At 36.8% G+C, this 25,612-nt stretch overlaps 1 protein-coding gene across 1 annotated transcript in view; it reads left to right on the forward strand.

The window, feature by feature from the left end:
• The window catches only part of LOC131676112 (uncharacterized), a 171,091-nt gene that overhangs the window by 114,802 nt on the left and 30,677 nt on the right, over window positions 1–25,612 (forward strand). The window contains exon 4 of the mRNA XM_058955236.1: window positions 5,190–5,224. The gene's annotated coding sequence lies outside the window, so the exon portion shown is untranslated. The remainder of the gene's footprint in view (window positions 1–5,189; window positions 5,225–25,612) is intronic.

Genomic DNA, 25,612 nt, shown 5'->3' on the forward strand with positions numbered 1-25,612 from the left:
CACTACTAATACTTGAATAGCCAATCACCACACGTAGCATATACTTTCTCAATTAACTATTTCTTTCTTGGTTGATTGTTGGTTTGAGCTGGTAAAGAGAAGAAAATTATAGAACAGAAACTAGGTTCACATCAGCCCTCCCGGCCTCCTCGATACACCACTATCGAGGCGTATTGTAATCAACATCTTGAAGCGGGTTTCTTATATAAATCAAATCCTCAGTAGTCATAATGTTTGGTGGATTATTAACATGAGAACTAATTAACCTCTAGTAGTAGAACTTGGTGCAAATAAAAACTAAAAAGAGCGAAGGTCCTAATATTTAGAAAACTCTATTGAATATATTGTGGCTTGATGATGTTTACAATACCGTCAATCCCATCAACCTGCGAGAGGGGTAATGCAATAACCATCTTAAAGCAATTTTCTGTTAGAGATTCCACAAGACTGATGCACGAAGTACACTTGATGTTGTTTGCAATACCGTCAAACTCATCAACCTAGGGGAGGTTTTTTCTGATCTTCAAAATTAAAATTTAAAGGTCAAAATGGGTAGCTTCATAATAAAAACTAAAAGTTCAAAATCTATTCAGTAACTACTTTGCAATTTGTTCTCCAAAAACGGCTCTTTTTCAGGTTTCGAGAGTAGAAGACCCCGTTGAACCTTTGACGACAACCATGATCCGGTTCATAAAACTTTAAAATTCTCTAGTTCGAATCCAGTTCGGGCTTTTTCTGTGTTTAAGGTTAGGTTGTTCAATTTTAACCTTTAATTCGGGTAACCTCTACTACTTTAGTAATACTGATTAAAGCGAAACCAATTGGTCATCAAATGGGTTAGACAACATGGTTCTAACAAGTTTCCTATCTCATGTCTCCATGCGAGTCTAAGCTTTTTGATGATATTAGGCCCTTATATCGGCGAAGACTGAATGCTATCAGCTTTCTGTCGATAGTAGCATAATGAGAGGGTGCGAACGGATCTAGGCGTAAAAATACTACCGTAAAATGAATAGTTAATCGAAGATCAGATCCCATACGACTTTGATCTGAGTAGTATCGATGATCACGGGTCAATAGGTACTGAAGATTCGGCGCGTCTGTATTTTTGAACCTAATTTCAAGCTCCGTTATTACTAACAAGCCCTGACTTAGGCTATCAACTAGTTGTATTCCCCTTTGACGGTCGTTATTGTTGCTCGTATTTGCTTATTCTGCTAACAATTCTATATGAAAATTGAAAATTACTCTCGCTAATAAGTTATCCAGAGTCAAAATATTTTAAATAGAACTGTATATATTTATTCTAATCAATCAGTAAACTATTTAGACATAAATAACTACAAAACTTTTACAAAAAAAAATATATTCTCAATCGCATCGCTTGTTTGAATTGATTCCTGACTAAAGGTAGGGTGATGAGCCTATTTTCACCATACTAAGCAAGGTGCCTCACTAATTCGGTAATTTCTTGCCTTACAATCAATGGAATGCGTAAAAATTGACATCAACCGCTTTGCTTCGTTGTTAAAAACCAATATAATAACCCAAATGCGTTGAAAACAGTAAAATTCTCGTGTTTGAGTACAATGAAAACTCGAATCGAGTGCCCCTATTGTTGCGCTACCATTTGACTCAATGCGTTGAACAAAGATGGCAGACACTGCTCTAACCAAAGGCTTCAAATGGGTAGGGTGATAATAGAAACATGGCGCAAATAGGCTCATCACCCTATCCGTGGTACTTACGGGAGTGAGTCGGAGCCTTTCGTTAAGTAAGTACCATATCAACACTTCCTTTCAAATATCCCAAATTACGGTAGAGATGGTCGTGGCCTGCAATGGTGGCTCTCTGGTCAACTTTTTGCTTGGAGTGGAATAATTCTAGAGAAAATTTTCAATAGGACGTAAGTAACATTGAGAGCCTCTCTTTGTTTACTTTCTCTATCGTTTATTACGACGTCATTACAATACTTTGCACTAATTTTCCAGTACATATCAAAAGCCGACGGTTTTTACTAGAATATTATGCAAAGAGTAGAGTAGTAAATGTTGAAATGGCCGAGTAATGAACAGAAGAGAAAGACCCCAAAGAGAATCTCTCATTGTTACTTACGTCCTATTGAAAATTTTCTCTAGAATTGTTATTCTCAAACATTGTTCATCAAGTAGGCTGTGTGAGAATGAGTGTCATCAGTCTGCAATCTACGAAGTATTAGGTTTTACACCAACCGACGTAACCCCACAAAATGAGCCGGATGAACTTCGTTTGACAATTCTCGGTGGTTTGTTTACATGAAAGTTACGTGAGTTCGAATGTGATGAATGAGCACCCGTTGCACTCGCACTCACGCAACCGACTAGGTAAACAAACCACCGAGAATTGTCAAACATGAACTTTATTCACCATGAGTTCATTCGAGTCGTCATCTTGTAGAACTCAATACCTTGCTTATGCAATGCAGCAAATCACCAATTTATTCTTTAGCCAACTTGCTACGGAAAAAATATTTGTCCGTAGTAGAAATCTTGAACCTGTTTTCATTCTCTTCACCGATTAGCGGAAAACAACAACCATTACGTAAGTAAAGAACTACCTCCAAAGACAAAACCAGCTTGGCATGTGAAATGTCAGTGACCCTTAATCAGTCATTAGCGCAAAATGCAGAACATTGAACCTCCAAGTTCATCTAAGAAATGGGTACAAAAACAAGTTCTGCTTCTTGCATACCCGATTGTCCAGTACCACTCGTGCAATGATGCAACATGTTCTTGGAAGTAAAAAAATAACTGTAATCTACCGGCCCCGGTTGGCACAACCAGCAACGGTTGTCTGCGATGCCACCAAAGTTAAAGAAAGAAAAACTCTTAGGAAAGTTCTTCCGAACCAAGGAACGAACGAACGAGCGAACCGACGACGGAGAGTAAAACTGGCCCATGCATTATTCATTCACACTCACTTGTGCGAGACTGGGAGGAGGACCAAATTACAGAGTGCAACAGGTAAACACACGGATAGGGAAGATGTGCCTCGCGGCCAGTTTTTCCTCGGGCTGGAAAAAGATAGAGCCAATCTGAATGATAGTCAGAGCAAAATCGCGAATGAAACCGGGTTCGTGCAGATGGCGTGGGCAAAGCTATTAATTTTCTTCTGTGGGACCTGTCATCAGAGGGCACTGAAACATCTCCCCACTAAAGCAGGTTAATTTCATTAAACTCTTCACAGCATGACGAGCAAGGTTGAACATTCGAATGTTGAACAACTCACATATCCAAATTCTCTGTGGCGTAGTTGACAATAAAAAAGTAAAAGGAGAATCGTAAAAAGTGCCAGTCACATTAGAGATAGTGTTCTCAGAGTTGAACTTTTTGGATCCATAGCCAACGGATGTTTACTTTTGACCATCCATATGTAGGGGTTTTTGGACTCGGTATGATATATGCAAAATTAGGACAAATCCGGTCCCACCCTCATCAGCAAAGTCCGGGGCATTGCAGGAAACTAAACCTCACCTCGAATGACTTATGTGACCTGAGAAATTGCGGTAAAATCTGTGCAGTGCTTCATAAAACAGAGAGCGGTAATAGCAGCATAAAAAAGAAAAAAGCAGTGAATTTGTAGCAAACCATCAGCAACAACAACAATCCGAAGCGGGAAAGTAAATAGTTGCAAATTACGGTTCACTACGGCACTGCCTGGTACTGAGCTGTTTTAGCTCCGCCACAGATAAAATGTTGCTGTTTCGCATTATCACGGCTGGCTTGGATTCATCGTGAAGAAACCGAAACCGAAACGGAGCCGTAACCGAAGGGATTATGCACTGCGGCCAGCCTGCGGGGATAAACTCCACAAGCGTCCCGATCGTGGGGGAACCGTAGTACAATTGACCATTGGCAACACCATTCCGCGCACAATTTTGCCGCTGCTAATCTTCCGTGTGCAAAATCTACATTACACCCGTGACCGGTCGATGCTGGTGGTGGTGGTCACGGAATGGCGAAGCGTTTGTTTCCCACATCAAATTTAATTTGATTACTTGCTTATGGTTTTAGGTCGTTTCTAGATCTCCGATTGGTGATACGGCACGCAGGTGGTGGCAGTAATGTTTCCCACGGCGACTACGACGGCAGAGAGCTGTACCGAACGAACACTATAGTGTAAAAGAGTGACATACCGAAATAGGAGGATGTAGGTATGTAGTTACAGAAGTACTCGACATTCGCGGAGATTTTTTTTTGTCTTTCCATCAAACATTACGAAGATATTCTTACGGTCATTATTCTTAGAACATTTTTTATTAACTTCTCAATTTATGGTTGAATGTTGAAAAACAAAACAAACCACTACTACGTTGGGGATTACTGTACTATCGTCACTATACTGGGAGGTGAGCTCAAGGTTGTCGAAGTTGATTATAGTCGTTCGGTGAGAAACCGGTTTTTCGCTGAGGCAGGATAGTAGTTGAAGTTGGCTTTAATATTGGCTTTGTTTGGAAGTTGGACCCACAACTGTGATAATACAATACATAAATCTGGCATAAATTTGCAAATAGATGTCAGTAACAATGGAAGCCTCTCTTTGTTTGTTGTCTTTGTTGTTTCTTACGGTTAGAGCTACAAATATTGGAAATTAAATGAATTAAAATCCACTGTGTACCTTTGCACTGGTCTTCAATATTCAGTGAGGCTACCGAAAATGTCAAACGAAGCAATCCCGATTTCATTCAATCAAAATTCCCGATTATTTCACGAAGGGAACGTGCAACAACGAATCCAAGTAGACTCTGACACAATGTAAGCAATAATAATGATTGTGTTATGTTTTTCAGCATTCGGAAACATATTCCTAGATATGTAGTGAAATGAATATAATTGTAGGATATTCAATTGAATGAGTCTCACACATTTTTATTGAATATTTATTCCATTTCGTACGATTCACATCAGGTTTATTCTCAGCAGTAAAAAAAACTTTTAGCCATTTTAGAATTTTTCAATAATTTTCCAGTCCAAATCGAAAGACAATGATTTTGGGTAGCGAATTATGCTAATAGGAGATAACTTGTAAGCAAGTTATTCTTGTAGGATAAAGTGTTAACAGAGAGTTGTTACTTCATATCTCATTTTTGACAATTTAGCTGTAGGCAACTTTTCAACATATATTCATTGTTATTCTTTCTCTCTTTTCAGGCAAACAGGACAGCTACATGAACATTAATTAAATAGTAAGTAGTTTTTCTAACTGAATTAAAAAATAATGTTCAAAGATCCACTCAATGTAAACATGTGTTCGGAAAGTTTTTAGACTAAATTCAGTCATTAATTCGACTCACAAACATGTCAACCAATGGACGCCTGAGTAATTTGACATATGCCATTTTTCAACAAAGCACTTTTTGAGCTTCTTTTATAGTTTCAAACGATGGTGTCAATTTCGGGGACGATTGGTTGCTCCCCCAATTTGCGCATTGCGTTGTATGAAAATTAGTATAGGAAATGCTGGAATTTCCAATCTTTACGGGACTGATTTGCGACCATAGGCAGTATAAGAATTTCAAGTTTGCATTAGAATTAATAACCTGTGAATTGCTTTACTCCCTTCTTAACATTTTTTGTAAGACTTTTAATCGTATAACATTTTTACTTCGTAGGAGGATTTCAAACAAACTGTTGGTCATTACAAGGTTGACACAATGCTTCTACTGATACTAGGAATGTTTTCCAATTAGAATGCAAAAAATAACATTTTATTTATGACTCTTGTATCTGCCTTGACCGACCTTGACAGTTGATTGAGAAAATGCAAATAACACATGGGATGAATAATATCGGAATAGTTCGATCTCACTGTTAGGGGAATCTTAAATGGCTACATTCATGTGATTCAAAAAAAAGGGCGCGAGCAAAGAAAACTGTGCTGTCAAGTGCCAAAAACAAGGATAGACAATCAATACGCAAATTGGTACTAAAGTTTAGTATTTCAAGCTCAGTTGTTCACTAAGTTTTGTAGAAAAAAAAATTTATCAAAAACGTAAGCGAGCACCAAACAACTCAAAAAACACTAATTTGCAGCAGTACACTTCACCGTAAACACTTTGCGAATGGGAAATTCATCATTTTGGGTAATGAATCGTACTTTACATTTTCGTACTATGTTAAAAATGCCAAAACACTATCCAAAATTGTTTTTATTTTACAACGATTCTCCTTGTTTGGTTTAGGATGACTTTTTTAGAATAATATCTCTTTAGCTCATTTCTCGTCAATTTTGACTTCGGACAACAGTTTGCACTTGCAAATGCGCATATTTCTTCTTCAGCGATCGACTTATAAAATTTTATATAAACAGAGATATTGAGGGTTTTATGCTTAGATTTTAACATCCATAAAATGTTAAAAATCTTTTATGATTGCCGCCAAATTGCTTAGATTTGCTGGTCTAAGTTACTGATGGCCAAACGAAGTTTCTTTGGTCATATTCCCTGCAGCGACGGTTCCGGAAGCCCAGGGGTAATAGCCCACCCAAGTAACCACGACGCTTCAAATGATGTAAAGTTAACAGTCTTAAATGAGTCGTTCGTAGAATGCGATAAAATGCTTCATTGCTGTAAATGCAACACCAATGCTTTTATAAAGTGGAAAAGGGCGATTAAGTGACTGATGTAAGAGCTGTCAAAGAAAGCATTTATTTTACATTAGTAACACTCATATCAACCTTTAGTATGCTAAAAGAAAACATTACTAGATGCTGCAATAATGTTTGTTTCGTTTTGACAGATCGATGTTATATAACACAACATAAAGCTGATATAATGTCAAAATTAAAATGGTTAAAATGGAAAAATGAACATTTTCCTATTTTCCACTTCTTCTTATTCGTCAGATACAACACTAACATCACCACAAAATTTCAATTCCTTGAGGTTTTTTTAAATTATTTTTATGGGATCCGAACCATGATCATCTGACATCAGCTTCATAAGAGGTAGGCCGTTAGCACTCTTATCTGTGGAGTATAGTTGCCGACGGAATTATATTTGCAATATATGAATAACGTTTTACATTATATAGTTTTTTTTTTATTTAGATTATAGAGGTTTTAACCTTAAGGTCATTCGCCTCTTCGGGTTAGAAAAATCGCTTATGAAAAATTTCTAACCCTATGTGCGGGGTCGGGACTCGTACCCAGGTGGTCTGCGTACAAGGCAATCTATTTACCAACTACGCTACGCCCACCCACACATTATATAGTCTTTGTTAATGCAATGACACATCGGTATAGAAGGAGAGGTGCAAACATTTGTCATTTTTTGAGTAGATTAGTATTTATTGTGTGGCTCTCGGATCGCGAAATATAAACATCAACAAACGAAGCAGAGATCAGTTTTTAGTAGAGATTCCGAAACATGGTCAGTATTGACATCTATTAACGAGAGCGCAGCGTCTGCTAAAGTTTAATATAATATCGATGCATCTGATACACAATCGTATTTTACAACAAATTGTGCAAATGAAATAATGAGCATTTAGTGGTTTCTCTATGCTATGCTTCATCTGAGTTGGAAATTATAGGAATGCATACTCGTGTTGTTTAATTTCATGTATTCCCTCAACGGAAATAGGATTGGTCAAAAGCTATAGGCGGTACAGTGCTCCGATATTTTTGCCTCATTCGTAGAAAATTGTCTGTTTGCCACCCTACTCTCCATTTCGTTTCAGGTTGTATTTTTTTTTAAAACATTTGCTTCATAAACGTCAAATTATTTTAATGTGAAACAGTTTTAACTTTTAGTTCAAGCATTACATGCTTTTCAAGTGTAGCGCAGTAGAGCGTCAAAGCATTTGTAAATTACATGGGTGCGTTTCGGCTTCGCCTCATCAGAAACCGACACTAACTTTTTGTCGGAATAGATTAGAGCCAGCTTGACGCAAATCCCTAACAACTAAAACACTTTGTGTTTCAATCGAACGACTGATCAAACGTGATGTCCCGTCCGGCAGAAGTTCTGTTTATACCGATAAGACACCGGCGCTAATCTATTCCGACAAAAAGTTAGTGTCAAAATGATGATTATCCTCAGTGTTAGCATTAGAAAGTGAATTTTTTTTATAACGTGATAGTCTTAAGAACCTTTGTAACATGTTATGTAAAAAAACCCCGGCGTAAAAAAGCTTTTGCAAATGCCGTGTCAAATAAACGTTTTATGAAAAAAAAAAAGTTAGTGTCGGTTTCTGATGAGGCGAAGCCGAAACGCACCCATGTAATAAGTAAGGATTTGTGCTCTTCAAGTGCAAAGACTGGTTTTATCAAAAAAAAAAATTCGCCCTGGTGAGAAATTTTGGTGTTTACCCAATTTTTCTCCTTAGGGTGGTATATAGCATAGTGCATTTGTAAATGCAATGCGATCAAACACTAAACCGTTGCTCTAAAGGTATGTATAATGCCTGTTACATTGCTCATAAGAGACAATGTCTTGAAACATTTGGGATGTTGTGTTATGGTAGCACTGCTTTAAGAAAGTAGTTTTAGAGCAAATGAATGATTTATCGATGTTAAAATAATGCTTAAATATAATGTATGCGGTTATTTGGGCATGTTTCTAAATTATCACATTCACGTCGGTTTCTCGAAGGTGGTTGAGCTGATTTTCACAAAGTTAGTGAAAGATGGTCCCATCAAATAGAAAGACTGTGCGATAAAGATAGTGGTAATTTCCAATTTATAATAAATGCGGTGTGAGCATATTTTCGTGTGACAAAAATTATTGGACTATTTGTTAGTCTATTAAAGTGTAAAATGTACACTAAAAATGTTTCTTGAATCAGGACAAAATGTACCTTTCAAACAGCTGTCTTGATATTTTATTTTTCTTCCAAAACCGCCTAAAATTATTAGAAAAAATGGCATAAAACATAATTTGGAACTACAGTTCGTTGAGGAACTTCTTGCACTAAAAATCTGGAGGATAGTCCCGAACAAATGACGACTGGTGTATAAATCCATCGCATAAACCTTTGTGTTGCCAGAGCAGGAGCAGATTTTCTTGGGGAATGAAGGCAAAATAAGACTACTTAGTTTTTCATTTTCTAAATTGGTCTAATTAAACTTTGAATAAATAAACAAACTGACTAAATGACACTAACTGAAAACACATTTTTTTGCAAAAATAGGGGTAAAGCGGGTTTAATGTTTCGTGAGGCAATTCTTACAATTTGTATTTGACTTCGTCTCATCTGGCACTGACTTAGCACCAGATAAATACTTCTACAAGTTTCGGTTGGTTTAGCGGAATATGTTCACTTAATCTCAGTAAGGACTTTTAGCATTGAAAATGCTTTACTCGGCTATATGGGACTAGAGCGAGCTGCAAATCAGAAATTTGAAAAATCGATACGCGTGTCGAAATTGTATCATAAATTTAAACGATTATAGCGTTGTTAATTCCTGGTGGATTTACATTTTTGGATTACCGATTGATCCGGATAATTCCAGATTAAAAATTGCCAGCTACTTTATTTTCGTGTTTCAATAGTGTCACATCGAAAAATCTGACAAATTTAGAAAATGATGATGTATTGCAAACAGACAAAGATTTTTACGTAGGAGACTTGGATTCTGATCTTACCTGCCCGGCAGATACCAGGGCGGCCTAGGTGCTTCTACCAGAATTTCGGATTCTCGCACACAAACAAAACAATTGTAAACAAACAAAACACAAACTTTACCAACCCTACTCACTCCGATTCTCCACTGCTGCTGATACCTGAATCTCAATGTTGCTGGTGAAAGGAGGACGGGCATTCCGACAGGTCGGGACAACAACGGCCACGTTCTCGATCGGTTTCCGCTGACTGCTTGGGCAGCGGTCCCTTATCTTTTAGCAACGTTGGTGATAAATCACCAGATCGTCCACTCAGCGTAAACGATCCCGGAAGTCACTGCAGTGAACTTAAACTGGGCGTCTGTCCTCTACCGTAGTCCGCTATTTTCTGGCCGAAATATGCCATATAAAAACTAAATTCTGGTATATTTAAGGGCTTTGGAGACCATTTTTTGTTTGGTGCTTTGATAGTTTTAAAATTTGGTGCGGACCATATTTATGGTATTTTAATGTTTGAACCTGTTACAATTTGCTCGGGAGGACTTTCTCTAACACAGACCTCATTTGGGAACTCATAAGCGCCATAGCATTCGTTTGATATAAAAGAAACGTTTTCGACCATATTCTTCCATTGCCGTGCTCTGGAAGTAGCCCAAGTAACAATTGAAGTTTTATAGCACGCTGCAAGTGCAATTTAATTTTTGAGTGGCTATAAAACTACCAAAAATTATAGCAGTGTGAGTGAGGAATCGATACACAAGAAGTATTCGGAGCAACATAAGTGCAACAAACAAAAATCGATGCCGCGAAATATCTAATGATCTAATGAACATGGTTCAAAAATCTCGATATTTGGATCTCTTCTTGTGAAAAACATGTTCTTTTCAGAGCAAGCGAATATTTTCCAAATGATTTATTGACATTTTTGCTAATGGATTATTTCAAACATTTATTGTAAATTGACTAAAAAAATCCAACAACAGTACAGATAATACATAGCAATAGTGTAAAAGTCACAAGTTCCATAATGAATTGCTACAACATAAAACTTGCGTTCTTCCTGGGACGCTATCATAGCCCAGGGATAGCAGAAGCATTGGGCCGGAGTCCCAGAGGTTGCAGGTTCGAATCCTGCCTCTGGGGGGATTTTTTTCTTCACATAATTGCTTTTTATAACTCATCACTTCGATTTGTTTTCCCCGTTGGATACCACCGAAATCTTAATTAGATAATAGAAAAAGATGTTTGGAATCTTTTCGAAATTCAAGATGGTAACTTCCGGTTCAGCAATATTCTCGATAACCCTAACAATGTGGGTATTCTTGGAACGGGCTTGATCAGTAGATGATGAAAACGGGAAATTGGAGCCTTCTCGAAATCCGAAATGGCGACTTTAGGGTGAGGTTATAGAGAAATTATCTAAACCGGACGTCGCAATCTTGAATTTTAAAATGGCTTCAGACATCGATTTCCGTCATCTACTCGTCACCCAATTCCGAAAATATACAACTTTTCTTAGTATGTAACAGTTAGCTAAGAACATGTTCAAGTGTATACAAATCCATACAGTACTGCACGTAGTCAAACTTTTTTTACGAACCTGGTTCGCAAGTGTTTTTTTTTTAAATTTAGTTCGTTTAAAAGTTATTCGTTCAGTCATTAAAAAAATATTACTTATCAATACTCAAAGTACATCGCTTTTTGGCATTTAAGGCCGGCGATCGATCACTGTACTAACTAGCAAATCAGCAATTGACATTTCCCTAGCCCAACAAAAGCACTCTTTAAATCGGAAACAAGATCCACGCAGCAACAAAAGAAGCTGGCACACCTGTTACAGACCAGCGAGCGTACCAATCCAATACCAACTTGCGTGACTTTTAAAATGTAACACAATAGCCGACCAACTGTTTGACTTCGTATGTCCAAACAGAAACTTTCCACCTGGCCTGTGTCAGTCAGTCAACTGCAAGCAAACAAAGATGGTATCATAGTTAGATAATTAAGGTACCTCTTGTATGTTGCACCACGGAATCAGCAGAAATGAATCCGAACACGGTGAGTGTGGGTGTCTCTTCTCTTCGTAATCATAATATCAATTTCATCACACCCTCACCCTCTGTAATGGTCGGGCCTCCGCTGACACGGATGATGTTGCTCTTTTCCTTACCTCAATTCTAAGGTTACAAGAGGCTACGCCCCCCCTAATTCACCAACCGCGCAGTGAAAGGAGGGAGTCTTTTCGTGATGAAAAATTTTCGCTGGCGACAAAGTTGGACAAAATTTCCACTTCTTTTTTATATAGTTTTCGTCAGTCGGTTCAATTATTTTTCGAGAACGATGGAACCCACCGATTCAATTAGTTTGCTCAGGACGTGTCTTCTCTGCGAGTATGGGTATGTTCGTTCCATTGCGCTTGGACGCGTGAGGGTTTTGTGGGAACATTCCGGTAATTACTTGCGTCCTTTCTTCACTGTGGTATTAATTATTTTCTTTGGCGTTGGCGCGTTGGTCCGGGTCATGGTTGGGTGATTGCAGGTTTGCCTTCACCTTCTTGGCTTGCATATCCCGAATTCGGAATCGGGTGAGACTCGAGTGTGTGTGTGGGTACAGAGTTTGAAGAAATAAATCTTCATTAAACCCCACCGATTCCAAAGTGGATGTGTAATGAAGGTGGCTGAAGGAGATACGGTGACTGAACTCCGGTGGTGAGTTGGTGGGAGAACGGAAAATCTAGTGGTTTCTTCTAATTGAACGGCATGGCTATGACCCAATTTGAAACGGGAAGAATATTTCAATGTAATTGGATCAATCGCTTCGTAGAAAGATTGTTATGTATTCCTCCGCCAAAAATAGCAAACCGAACCCGGCCAGTTTCAATTTCAACCAGATTTTGACCATTATTCGTGATTCACTCTTTTTTCGTCGTTATCGTCGTCGTCAACGCAATTCAGCGTGGGTTGTACATACTGTAGGTATCAGGTTTCGCGGAGCTTTGATAAATAAGCCGATTATAATGTTCAAACAGAGCTGTTTCTCTTATATTGGCCCGCTCATTACCGGAGTTAAATCATCCTTACTCAGCGTCATTAGGGCGGAGTGGGTGGAGGCATGGTCGAACGAAGCTATCCGGAAGCGAGGAGAAAGAAAAAAAAACGATCCTGATGGGGAAATTAGGATCCTTGTCCGTATTTTCCATGTACTTCTGTAGGGTGTTTGTTTCAGTACCACCGCCACACCCGCACGTCTCTCGGGTTGTTTGGTTTGGAATCGGTTACTTGTTTCCACTTGATTTGGTTCATTTGGGTTGAATCAATTACAGAGTTTTTCGGTTGTTGATTTGTGGGATGATCTATCGACCAAAGTTGTAACGAACGGTGTTTAACGGGGACGATGGTTTGATGATTTTCTTAATGCTTTAGTTTATTTAAGATGTTCAGCACAGATATAGGCTATTTGCTCCTATTTTCGGAGATATATATTTTACTCGGTATTTTAATATATGAGGATATATGATATATACACGTTACACACTCTGTTGAATCCACACGCTTAGTAATATGTTCGTTAGTCAGTTCGGAATGATCAATTCAAAGCCTTGAACAGGTTTCTTTCGAGATTTTTTTTACCGTTGGAAGCGTTAAAATCATCGCTTACGAACAATTTCGACCGATTTCGTATAAGTTTTTGTAAGTCACCTTTCAAGAAATTGGTTTGCTAGTTAGTGCAGTGAAAAGGCAAATAAGCTGCTGCAATAAAAATGACACCAAGATCGTTTTCAACTTCAATACACAAACTCTCGATCACTTTGGTGTGAAAGACGGCAAGACGCGATGTTTGATTCTGCGATTAACCGCTATTGCAATTCCTCTGCTGAATCCAGCAATTCTTTCGAATGGACGAATGACAAAACTAGAGCTACTCTTCAATTTTATATTTCGTTTTAAAAAAAGGTTTCGGTCACAATGGCTATATGCACGTTATATACCCTCATCAAGTTGAAAAATTAAATATTTAAAATCAAAAAAACTCATGACAAATTTATTTGCAAATTTCCATCCAGTAAAAAAAGCTTCAAATATAGAGGTAGTTTTTGGCATTGCAATTATCAATTGAAACATTGATTACTGCAAAAAAATCCGTAATGCTACCTATTGGACCAATGGAAGCGTTGTGTGGATATAAAACTGGAGGCGCGGTAGTCATGGTTATTTTAGCCGTGTTACCTGCCACTGTAGCATAAGATGACGCGGTGTAGGATGGTGTGACTGACAGAAGACACTTGTGTAGGTAGAGAAGTTGTATTTATATTTTAAAACGGAGTAACACGTTCAAAGAAAAAGTATGTCGTCTTGAGAAAGGCTGTTGCTCTTGAAAAACTCTAGGTACACCAGGAGCTATCAAGATTTGTGACCGGATCGAACAAAGGTTCAAGCCGGACTGAGTTTCATCAAACAGAAATTTCTTATGGGACAAAGCTAAAATCTTGTACAATTGGCTAAAACAAAGATGTGGGGCCCATTTCCCCTTCGGGTCCAAAAATCGGTCAAATGTGACTGACAATCAATGCTCATGTGACGCATTGGAAACTTGTCTCTTGAAATAATTGAGTCCGTGGTAAAGAATTACATTTAATTTTAAGACCAAATCGAAATATTTACAGACCAAGGAGAATGGTTTACCTGTGCATCCGGATTCTGGACTATCATGTGTCATGGTTGTTTAAGATGTCGCATGATAGGGCTAGCGGTTTGAGAAATACATTCATTTTTTCATGTGGTTTTTTGAGTGGTTTTTTACGAGGTTTTTTATGTTTATTTTCAAATTAACTCGGTTTTTTAAAGCGGATTTTCCAATTAACAAATATTCTAAGTCTTTTCGAATGTAAGACTTAAACTTTTTCTGAAATAAAAAGTTCTTTTAAATACAAAGAAAATACTTTTAAGTATTTTGGCAGTTTTTTTTTTGCGCGGATTTCGCAATTAACACGGTTTTTCAAAAAATATTCTAAAGGGCGAACACGAAATTATTACGAAACATTCAACAGGGCATAACTTTTTTACCATTGGGTAAAAATCAACAAAATTTTGCACACTTTCTCATTGATGTGTATTGTTTACATGCTGTCAAACTCGAAGTCGTGTTTTTCGATTCAATGAAAATGGAGGTGAACCAACGCGAGTCGAGAGAACAAATTCTTTCCAAACACCTGGAATTTCCTGACCTGTCGCACCGGCAGTTGGGAAAAATGTTAAAAATTCACCATTCAACCGTCTCCAGAGTGTTGAAGCGGTTCCAGGAGCGGTTGACGTTGGACTACGGCAAAGGAGCTGGAAGAAAACCGGGACCGGAGAACAAAAAGACGGAGGGAAAGGTGAAGTGGATGATTAAAGCAAATCCCAACGTCTCAAGCCGTGATTTTGCTAAAAAGATCGGCATGTCGCAGAGGTACATCCAGAATGCAAAGAAGAGAGCTGGACTACATACATACAAGGTACAGAACTTCCCAAACCGCGATGAGCGGTAACAATCGACGGCTAAAACTCGGACACGGAAGCTTTACGAGAAGATGCTGACAAAATATGGCTGCTCTGTGATGGACAACGAAACGTATATAAAAGCCGATTTTAAGCAAATTCCGGGGTTGGATTTTTTCACCGGCAAGATCAAGTTCTATGTGGACGACAAATTTAAGAAGAAGAAAATGTCGAAGTTCGCCTCCAAATATCGCATTTGGCAGGCCATCTGCTCTTGCGGACTGAGGAGTGAGCCTTTCGTGACAAAGGGCACAGTAAATGGCGAGATCTACAAATCTGAGTGCCTTGAGAAGCGCCTTTTGCCGTTCTTGCAGCAGCACGACGAAGCTCCGCTATTTTGGCCAGATTTGGCATCATGCCACTATTCTAAAAGTGTCCTGGAGCGGTATGAGGCCAATTCTGTCCATTTTGTTCCAAAGGACATGAATCCGCCAAACTGTCCGGAGCTGCACCCGGTGGAGCAGTACTGGGCAATGATGAAGCGGGAACTTCGGAAAAGCAAGAAGACAGTCAAAGACGAGAAGGACATGTTAAGAAAATGGAAAAAAACTGAGAAACTGGTACCGGATGACACTGTAAAGACTTTGATGGAGAGCATCAAGCGAAAATGCGTTCAATTTTACACTCAAGGCTCCATCGGTTAACTTTTCTTTTGATTTTTGAAGTAAATATATTTATAAAACTACCCTAAAATTTTGGTTTGATTTTAAACATTATAAGAAAATTGGCATGACATTTTCGGTGTCGCAGTAATTTCGTGTTCACCCTAAAATCATAGGCGAATGGTATTTCGGTGACGTACAGGGTAGAGGAGACACTTATTTGACACACTATCATCAACACCATTATGACAATGACATTGCCGAACAATTTTCATCTAATATGGTTTCGAATGGATTCTCCTCCCCAATCATAACACATACACATCTACCTGCAGAAGCTCTACGCGTTCTAAGTACGATCACACTAATCGTCATAAACCAAACGTCAACGTCACGTAACTGGTCTCTCATAATTAGTTGAATCCCATTTGTTTCTTGAACACATTCGGTGTAAATCGAGCTTTAGGGTGGTCTCAGACATATACCTGATGGTAAACAAGGAACACTACCTAAGGGGGCCGCTTTGCACGGATAGGAAATTGTGCTTCAAACAGTAATAACATTTAATATTTACGCTCCAATTTTCATAAAATCCGAACAATGCGGTCCGGATCAGATTCTTGCTGACTGCGGCGAGAGGGCTGAAGGAAGAGCTCGGTTGTTTTGAAGATTCGGATTGTTTTCTCTAATAGCAACCCACGGGGATTCGGGAAGCAGACAATTATCTGCCATCGGTGCGACGCCTACTATGCTATGGTTATGATATGGTAAATTGGATTTCTCCGGAAGAAGAGCCATTGGAGGGCACGGCTACTAGCGAATGCATCTTTCGAGTTTCTGGAGGAAAATGTAACATTCTAGAAGATTGCAAGTAAGTCAACAACTTTTCATGCTTAGAACGCTTCATTTTCATCTGTTTCTGCATTTTAGCACAGTACCTAACGCCAGGCTACCCACCTGTTCCCTATTTGTTTGAACACTCGACGGAAAAGAAAGCACATCACTTCATTCAATTACCATATGTAAATGTTGGATTCTTCTCTCGTGCGGCAAATCGTGACCTCTGCTCCTATACAAATAGGGGGAGGCGGCAGAGAGAAAAAAAACGCGCACACATTTCCTCATTTGTTGCATTCCTGCAGTACGGTGTCGAGTGGAGAAGTTTGCGAAGGAACATTATTCATTCCCAATCTCCTTGCCATGCACTGTGGCGCTTATGGCTGCCTGCCTGCCAACCTGCATTGCATTGTCTACAGCTACACCCGCACACCACCCACAGACGAACCAGCGAAAGCGTAAATCCCATTTTACTTTCTGTTCCATTGGCTCTGTGTGACTAAGTTGCCATAGCGGAGGGATAGAAAGGGCAGATTCCCATCATTAGCATCGTCAACGCGCTTTTTTTTGTTGCAACATGGCTTTTGTCCCTGAAAGAAGACGTATATAGAGCAGCAGCTACATGTTCTGCGCCACGGATGCAGTGGTGGCATCTCGCTCTTTAGCTATGCACATATCAACGTTCGCTTTTTTTTTTCGCTCCACTTTTGCAGATTTGCAGGGGTATTCACGGTTGAAAGGGCCATGTGTCGGTTCATGACTCGGGTAGTGAAGGGTTCAGATGTCATGAAGCACCCCACTCTACGATGCGACGACGAGGAAGCTAAGTAGGCTAACACATTGGACAGTTTTCTGCATCTACGGGGGAGCAGCGCAACGCGAAAGCTTCAGTTTTCGACTGACAATGGCACGTCCTTACGCCCGAGCCCGGGATGATAGATGGTACTACACTAATTGCATGCCAGCTACCCCACCATTCGGCCTCCTCGGACGGTTCTTCACTCCATCCACCCCCGTCACCAAGGACCGAGGCGACAGAGATTGAATTCGGAATGGCAAATGCTTAATAAATGTAACTAGTGCAGGCGGATGCAGTGGTGAAACAGTTTGCATTTCGAAACACCGCGTAGAGTAGGCAAACAATGGAACAAGCAAGCAGTGTATAAATTTGCAGCTGGGCTAGCAGGCTGCCAGATGCGCGTACTGCGGCACCATTCATTGGATCGGATGGCACTCAATGTGAACCTGTTAATGAGATACGACTGGGACCATTAACTTTTTTCGAGAAAAAAAGACAATGCTTACCGCGAAACGGCAACGGCTTAGGTTGGTGGCTCACGGACAAGTTACGTCAATTGACAAGATGTTAAAAGGTGGCTTTTGATTTGGAATTGAATTCAATTGGTTGAACAAGTTAGAAGAAACTTTTAGTTTCATAGCGATGGAGTAATTTCAAAAACGTAACCGGAGAAGCCCCCATAACAGTCATCCATCTTCATTCTCCTCTATTAATTGATAGTGGCTGTGGAAGGCATACCGTCGCTCGTCCAACGCTGGCTTTCGACCAAATACACTTGCTAAACTAATTAAAAAGTGGTTAACATTTTCATTCTTCCTCACAGAGTGAGAACCACTAGCTTGCGGCATCGTTACACCGAAGAGCGAAAAAAATGGGCAATAGAAGCAAGCCGGATTAATTATTTCATAAAACTATTTCGCGCTCGTTCGCTCGGTTCGCGCGTCGATGAGGATCTGGTGGTCGGATGATGCCACCGCAAAATTGTGATGGAGCTGGTCCTGCCTAACTGATACCACTACTGCTGCTGGTGGCGGCGATGACGACGACGGCGATGGCACGTTCCAGAAGGAGCAGACAAGGCCAAGTTTCGAAATCATGTTATGACAAGTTTTTCCTAGCAGAAAACGAGTTTCCATCGAAGCAATTAATGCGAGATCGTTTAACAGGGCAACCCAGCCCAGGTCTAGGGATCGGGATCGGAACCGGGCGGCGGGGAAAGGGTGGCAATGTAAAACTAAATTGGTAGGAGCAGCACCGGATGAGTTGACATTTTTGGAGTGGCATTTTTCGAACCCTTCCTTAGGTATGGTGAAGTTAATAATTAAAAGTCTCTTAACTGGATGCCTGACTTAGGTTAGGTTCAGTACCGGTGCGCTGCGGAAGTGGTTTGGTTGTAAAAATATGCGGTGTTGGTATATTGAATATATCAAGGGAGTGTTTTATCGGTTGGATAGCTTTCTCGGATTTTGATTGTCTTTGTTTTCATGTTGCAAGTGGAACTCAATGGCACCATACTAGTTGAATTTCATGACGGCAATAGTAAGACGAAAACAACTTTTTGCAGTTATTTGCAGTTAGCATTTTTTAATATTTATTTTCCGTCGGTCAATGCCCGTACTGATTACCTATCACCAACACCATAGAGGTTACTCCACCATCCGGAGCACTAGATATTGGATTATCAACACCGGGAGCAGCAACTTTACAACCCTTCCGAAAGAAGATGGGACCAGAGATGTTTCATCTCAAAAAATCTCAACGACTGAAGTCACACTTAGAACTGAAGCCACACTTAGATCTTTTTTGTCCTACTGTAGACGAGACGGGAAATGTAACTTACCAAAACTCTGCTTAAGGTCAATTGCAGCGGGCCGTGATTCTGAATGTGATATTCACTGTACGGTTCCGATATGTGCGGGCGTAGGGACTTCGCGATCGCGTGTATAATCGCGAAGGGATCGAGCGTTTGTGCGCTTGTACGTATATGAGCGAATATGCAATTAATTGTGTTAGTAAGTGTTAGTATGAATCTAATTTAGGATATAGTAATAAAAAGAATCATAACATTCCGAATAAAGAGAAAAAGAAAAGAAATTAAATAGAAGCGTTTAAATGGATCGATATTATTTTTGGTGCACATGAGTAGTGGAAAAGCAAGCTACTAGAAGTACTACAAAAACAGACTAATGCAGTAGAAGAAAAGAACACATGTAACATGCATTCAAACTACTTTAAATCGTCTAAATGAAGGATAAATATAACATAATACAGTCGGTTGTCACGGTAAAGATGGACACGTCTATCTATACCAGGACACATGCTACTGAACTCGGGTGATTCGAAGTTATGCTGCCTAAGCTCGACCCTCATTAGCAGAAGACAAAGATTAAGCCCGTACGATATTAAGCCTGTTCTAATGACCCTGCCACTTCTAGTTTTCCGATCTGTTTACTTCACATCCCATCTCTCACTTGAGTACTATGGCTCTAACTTTCATAACTTTCCCTACCCAGTAGTCTCTAGCTAATTGAATGTCGTTAAAATGTAAAAAAAGAAAATGTGACTAACATAGTCGAAATAAAAAAAGGAAAAAAATAGCATAATACATCTTGCATTTGCTTGCTGAGCCAAACCAAATGTTGCGATTTCATTAATTCTCATCAGCTTAAAATGAGCTCCTTTTCTTGCGGAACATTACGCTTGACTAGGGGTTTGCTCAGGAATACAAATTGTGTCTCCGTTTTTTTAGAGCTAGCGTCAATCCGGGCGCTAGCTTAGTCCTGTCACTAAGTTAGTGTCAGACTCTGATGAGACGAAGTCGAAACTCAAATTCCATAACTAATTTAGTTATAGATTTTGTGCTCTTTACGCGCAAAGATGGAGTAATTTTTTTTCTCCTTTATGGAGAAAAATAGCTTTTACCGAAATTGCTCTTCACTAGAGGGAATTATTGCATAGTGTATTAATAACCCGCTACTTCAAGAACACCGAAAGGCGGTACTCAACGCCCGTTTCATCATTGAACTGAAATTTTGAGATTTTGAATAGTTGCTCCTAATCCGACTAGTTCGTGAACGAAAGTATTTTTATTTGAATTCCTATTACCTTTTTTCAAGCGAAATATTCAAACTGCGCTTAACGCGAAGAAAGTTGGGCAGTAATGGCTTAATATTTTTTTTCTGTAGCAAACTAATTCCCCTTTTCGAATTCCAAATAGAGCGATGCATTATCTGATTTTAATTACCGTTCAAATGAATACTCTATTAGACAGTCAACCTTCTTTTAATCATGAGCTGTTTTGCATTATGGGATAATGACTGTTTCCAATGTATTTTATACTGCCACGGCTTCAATCTCACAATTTTTTCAATGTTCTCCACTAGGTGTAAGGTCCAAAAAGATGACGCGGTGCCGCAGAACCATCTTGGCAAAACTAATAAGAACGGTGAAAAGCCACTGAGTTTACGTAGGACAAGGTGGTTGCCGAAATGCTGTCGGAAACGGCGGATTCTTACAAATAGGCTTGATGTCTATCCGGTAATTTTAAATTTAATACAGGATATAATTTAATTATTCAGCTAATTTTTATAGCCACTTGCAGCACTGCCAAAAAGCTTCGAGGCAGTGTTACCATAATTGCGGTTTTTTTTTCGCAAATCTGCGGATTTTCCGTAATTAGAAATAGAGTGGCGGAATTGCGGATTTTTAGTGGATTTTTCATGGATGACCCAAGTGGCTGACCATTCCTTAAATCTTAAATTGTCTGTTCAATCAAAATACGTACATTGAAGTATGTTAATTATTTATATCATGTAACCATTGTCGTACAGGGATCCAACCGATTTCCCCATACACACATTTAACTCCGCTAGGAAATTTCCGGAACAGCCGAGTGAACAGTTAATGTCGAAGCTGATAAAATGTCAAAGTAAATTTTGGTTGCTGAATTTAAACGAAATAGTTTCCGAGATTGAGAATTCAGCAAAAAATACAAAAAGTGCTGAAGTTCAACGTAAACTTCAATAAACTGAAATAGTTTCTTCGATTCGACTTTTTTGGTTGTATTAACTATTCGCCAAATATTATTTTATAATTCAAATATCCCAATTTGAAAATTACTAAGTTTTAAAACTTTAGAATTTTAAAGTTCTAAAATTTTGATAATTTGATGCCTTAAAATTTTTAATTTACAAATTTTTGAAAATATTTGAATTTTCGAAAAATTTAAAAAATTTAGATCCTTAAATTTTTATATTTTCAATTTTTGAATATTGAGGAAAAAAATTAAAATTATTTTATGTTAAATATTTTAAATTTTTAAAAATATTACTCTCTAAATCTTCGTTTTTTAACGTCAAAATTTTCATTTCTTTATTTAAATTTTTGATTTCTAAAATTTTTAAATCTTTAAACTTTGAAATTTTTAAATCCTAAAATTTTCAAATTTTCAGCGTTTTAAATTTTTGAATTTTAAATTTTTTGATCTTTCAAATTTTTAAAACCTTCAATTCTTAAATTTCAAAATTTTTGAAATTTAAAATTTCTAAGTATTCCAATTTTTGAATTCATAAATTTTTGAATTTCAAAATTTTGAAGTTTGAAAACTTTTAAATATTTAAATTTATGAATACTAGATTTTATAATATTAGAATCTTAAAATTTTATAATTTGAATTTAAATTTTTTGAAGTGTTTAAATGTAGAATTTAGAAATTCTGATTTATTTTAATTTTTAAAATATGAAACAGGGAGCGGGAATAGCGTAGTTGGTAAATCGATTGCCTTGTACGCAGCTCATCTGGGTTCGATTCCCAACCCCGCACATAGGGTTAGAAATTTTTCTAAAAAGATTTTTCTAACCCGAAAAGAGGCGAATGATCCTAAAGTTAAAGACTCTATCATCAAAATTAAAAAAATTGAAGAATTTAATTTTTTTATTTTTCAAATTCCTAAATTTCTTAAATTTTTAATTTCTGAACTTTTCAATTTTCATATTTTTAAATTCTTGTAAATTTTTAATTTTTTTATCCTTTGAATTTTTGGATTTTGGAATTTTAATATTTTAATTTTAAAATATTTGAATTTCTGAATTTCTTAAGTTTAAAATTTCTAAACCTTTAGAATTTCAATTTTCAAAATGTTTGAATTTTGAAATTTTAAAAACCTGTAACCTTTTTCGTTTTTAAATTTTAGCCTTAAAATTTTTCAATTTTTTTTAATGATTTCAATTTTTTATTTGGTAAATTTTAAATCTTTAAACTTTTAGAATTTTAACTCTCAAATCCTAAAATTTTAAAATTTTTAGCATTCTAATTTTTTGAATCCTAAAATTTTAAAATTTTTAAATTTTTTTTTGCGACGCGGTTTTTTTATTATTGATACAACTATTTTTTTAGTTTTAGATAGGTTTTCGGGGTCGCTGATTCTAATTCTGTCGACGAAAATGTAAAATTCAAAAACAGCGGATCCAGTATGGCGACTGTGTGACCCACAAAACTCCTATGAATCGGGTTTTATACTGACTGTTACAAAATTTGCCAATTTCGTAAAACAATCGTTGCCGTTTTGTAGACGCCATTTTGAATTTTAGTTCAGACACAGTGGAATTTATTGTAAAAAAACGAGGCTTTCGAGTTTTAAATGTTTATAATTAATAAGTAAACATCCCTAAGAGTTTATTAAAAGCAAGAATTCGTATTTAGATGTCAACGCTAACTAGAAATCCAATACAAACTTAGGAAAAGTACAAGAGGAGAATTTAAATTTATCAATATTAGATTTTTAAATTTTAAAATATTAAAATCTTCAAATTTCGTAGTTTAAATTTAAATTTTTTAAGCTGCAAATGCAAAAAAAAAAGAAATTTTGATTCCTTTTAATTTTTAAAATATGAAGCACTTAAATTTTGATTTTCAAAATTTATACTTTTTAACATTTATAACATATTTTTAAATGTTTGAATTTTAAAATCTCAAAATTTTCAGATTAAAAATTAACTTTTAAATTTAAGGTTTTTAATCTTTTAAATTTAAGATTAAAAATTAACTTTTATTTTTAGATATTTAGATTTTTAATTTTAAAATATCAAATTTCTGAATACAGTAAAGACCCGTTTTTATCAGCTCCTTGGCGAATTTTAGGTTGATAAAACAGGGACATTGTTAAAATCGGGACATATATTTTTCTGTCTATTTAATAAAGCTTAAAATATTCTTCTTTGTTCCTTAGATATAGCCTCGCAACCTTTTCTTATTATTTACTTTAAGTTCCCCTTAAGGGGGTCTGAGAGAGCAAAATTTAAAAAAAAATATTTTCATTTTTGCATTTTCCGGATCTCTAAGATAAGAAATATATGATCATGAAAGGATTTACTCGAATTCAACTTGGTTCGTCTGCAAGAGCCCATCAAACTACCACCTATCATATAAAACTGCTAAAATCAGGGGTAGATAAAATCGGGGGCTGATAAAAACGGGTCTCCATTGTATCTAAATTTTCAAATATTTGAATCTTTATTTTTTTTATTTTCAAGATGTTTTAATTTTAAAATCCTGAAATTTTTAAAATTTTATATATTTGAATTTTCAAATGTTTCAATGCTTAAATTTTAATATATTAAAATATCAAAATGTTAAAATTTTAGAATTTAAAATTTAAATTTTTTGAGTCCTTAAATTTTGAAATTTTGATGCGCTTTAATCTTTAAAAAAATTTTAAACTATAATTTTTTATTTTTCAAATTGCAAATTTCTTAAAATTTTTTATTTTTGCACTAACTTTTAAATTTTTAATTATATAAATTTTCATATTTTTAAATCTTTAACATTTCAATTTTTCATTCATTTAAATTTCCAACTTTTGAATTTCGGAATGTTTTAAAGACCAAAATACTTAAATTTCTAAATTTCTAGATTTTTAATGAATTTAATTTTTAAAATAAATCTTTCAACATTGAAATTTTGAAACTCTTTGATCTCTAAATTTGTGTGTTCTTGAATTTGAGAGGTTCTAATTTTAGGGTCATTCGACCCATTTTTTGGGATAGAAAAATCTCTAACCCTGTGTGCGGAGTTAGGAATTGAACCCAGGGGTGCTGCGTATTTATTATTTTTCAGTTTTTAATATTTTTTGCACAATGTTTTTTCGTTAATTTTAATTGTTCTTAATTTTTAAAGTAATTTAGTTTTTCAATAGTGATTTTTCAATCGCTTAATATTTAATTTTTGCATTTCCAATTCTTGTTTTTTATATATTTCATTTTGAAGATTTCTAGAACAAGGTGCGTAGCACTATTAATATGCCGTCGGCACACACGAATTTTCGTGCCTCCTTTAGTCGATTGAGAACGTAGATACCTCCCATGTTCAGCGGCGAATGTGGAAATAATTTTCAGCCGGACATTTGAAACTTGAAGAATGTTTTTTTCGTACTAAAAAGCCCTTATTTTTTACATTGTAAAAAATAAGGGCTTTTTAGTCAAAAAAAATTAAGTATGGAGTTTTCATTGCTAGCGGATTTTCACGTCAGCCAAGGATACCACCACATTTGCGGATTTCCCAAAAAATAAGGGTTTGGGTCATTTGCCATAAAGTCATTTGGCATAATTATGAGAATTGATCACACTGAAGGTCATTTGGCATAATTTATTTTATCTCCATGATAACGGTCATTTGGCTTAATTTCTAATATTGCATAAAGAGATTGTCATTTGGCATAGCGGACATTTGTCATAACGGACATTTGGGATAACGGGAACTTTTGAGAAGTGATCACACTGGATTTGCGATTTTTTTTAACAACAGGGAAACATACATAATTTAAGACTGTGCGAGAAGTCAGATAATTCGGCATAATTTTGAACCGTGCTACTGCTGAAGGCCTTTCCGCATAAATATTTTTATGTTAAGAAAAAAACAGTAATTTAGCATAACGGTCGTTTGGCATAGGTATATGTATTGATAAAGCTATTAATTACCAGTATGTTTTTTGAGTAAATCTTTTCCTGTATGCATTATGTATTTTGATTATATGTTGACAATAATGTTCCTCGTTCGAGGGAATGTTACTAATGCAGTTGTAAGCAGTTGTGTGACATGTGGCTCAAATGTTTGAGCATAACAGCGACTACCTAAATATTTAAATGGAACAGAATTTGTTTATCAACAGTACCAAAAGTGAACTTGAACCAATATTAATTAATTTATTATTCTTTACACATTATTGAACAACATTTACGC

Source organism: Topomyia yanbarensis, chromosome 1 (genome assembly GCF_030247195.1).
Source record: "Topomyia yanbarensis strain Yona2022 chromosome 1, ASM3024719v1, whole genome shotgun sequence".
NCBI classification, from domain to species: domain Eukaryota; kingdom Metazoa; phylum Arthropoda; class Insecta; order Diptera; family Culicidae; genus Topomyia; species Topomyia yanbarensis.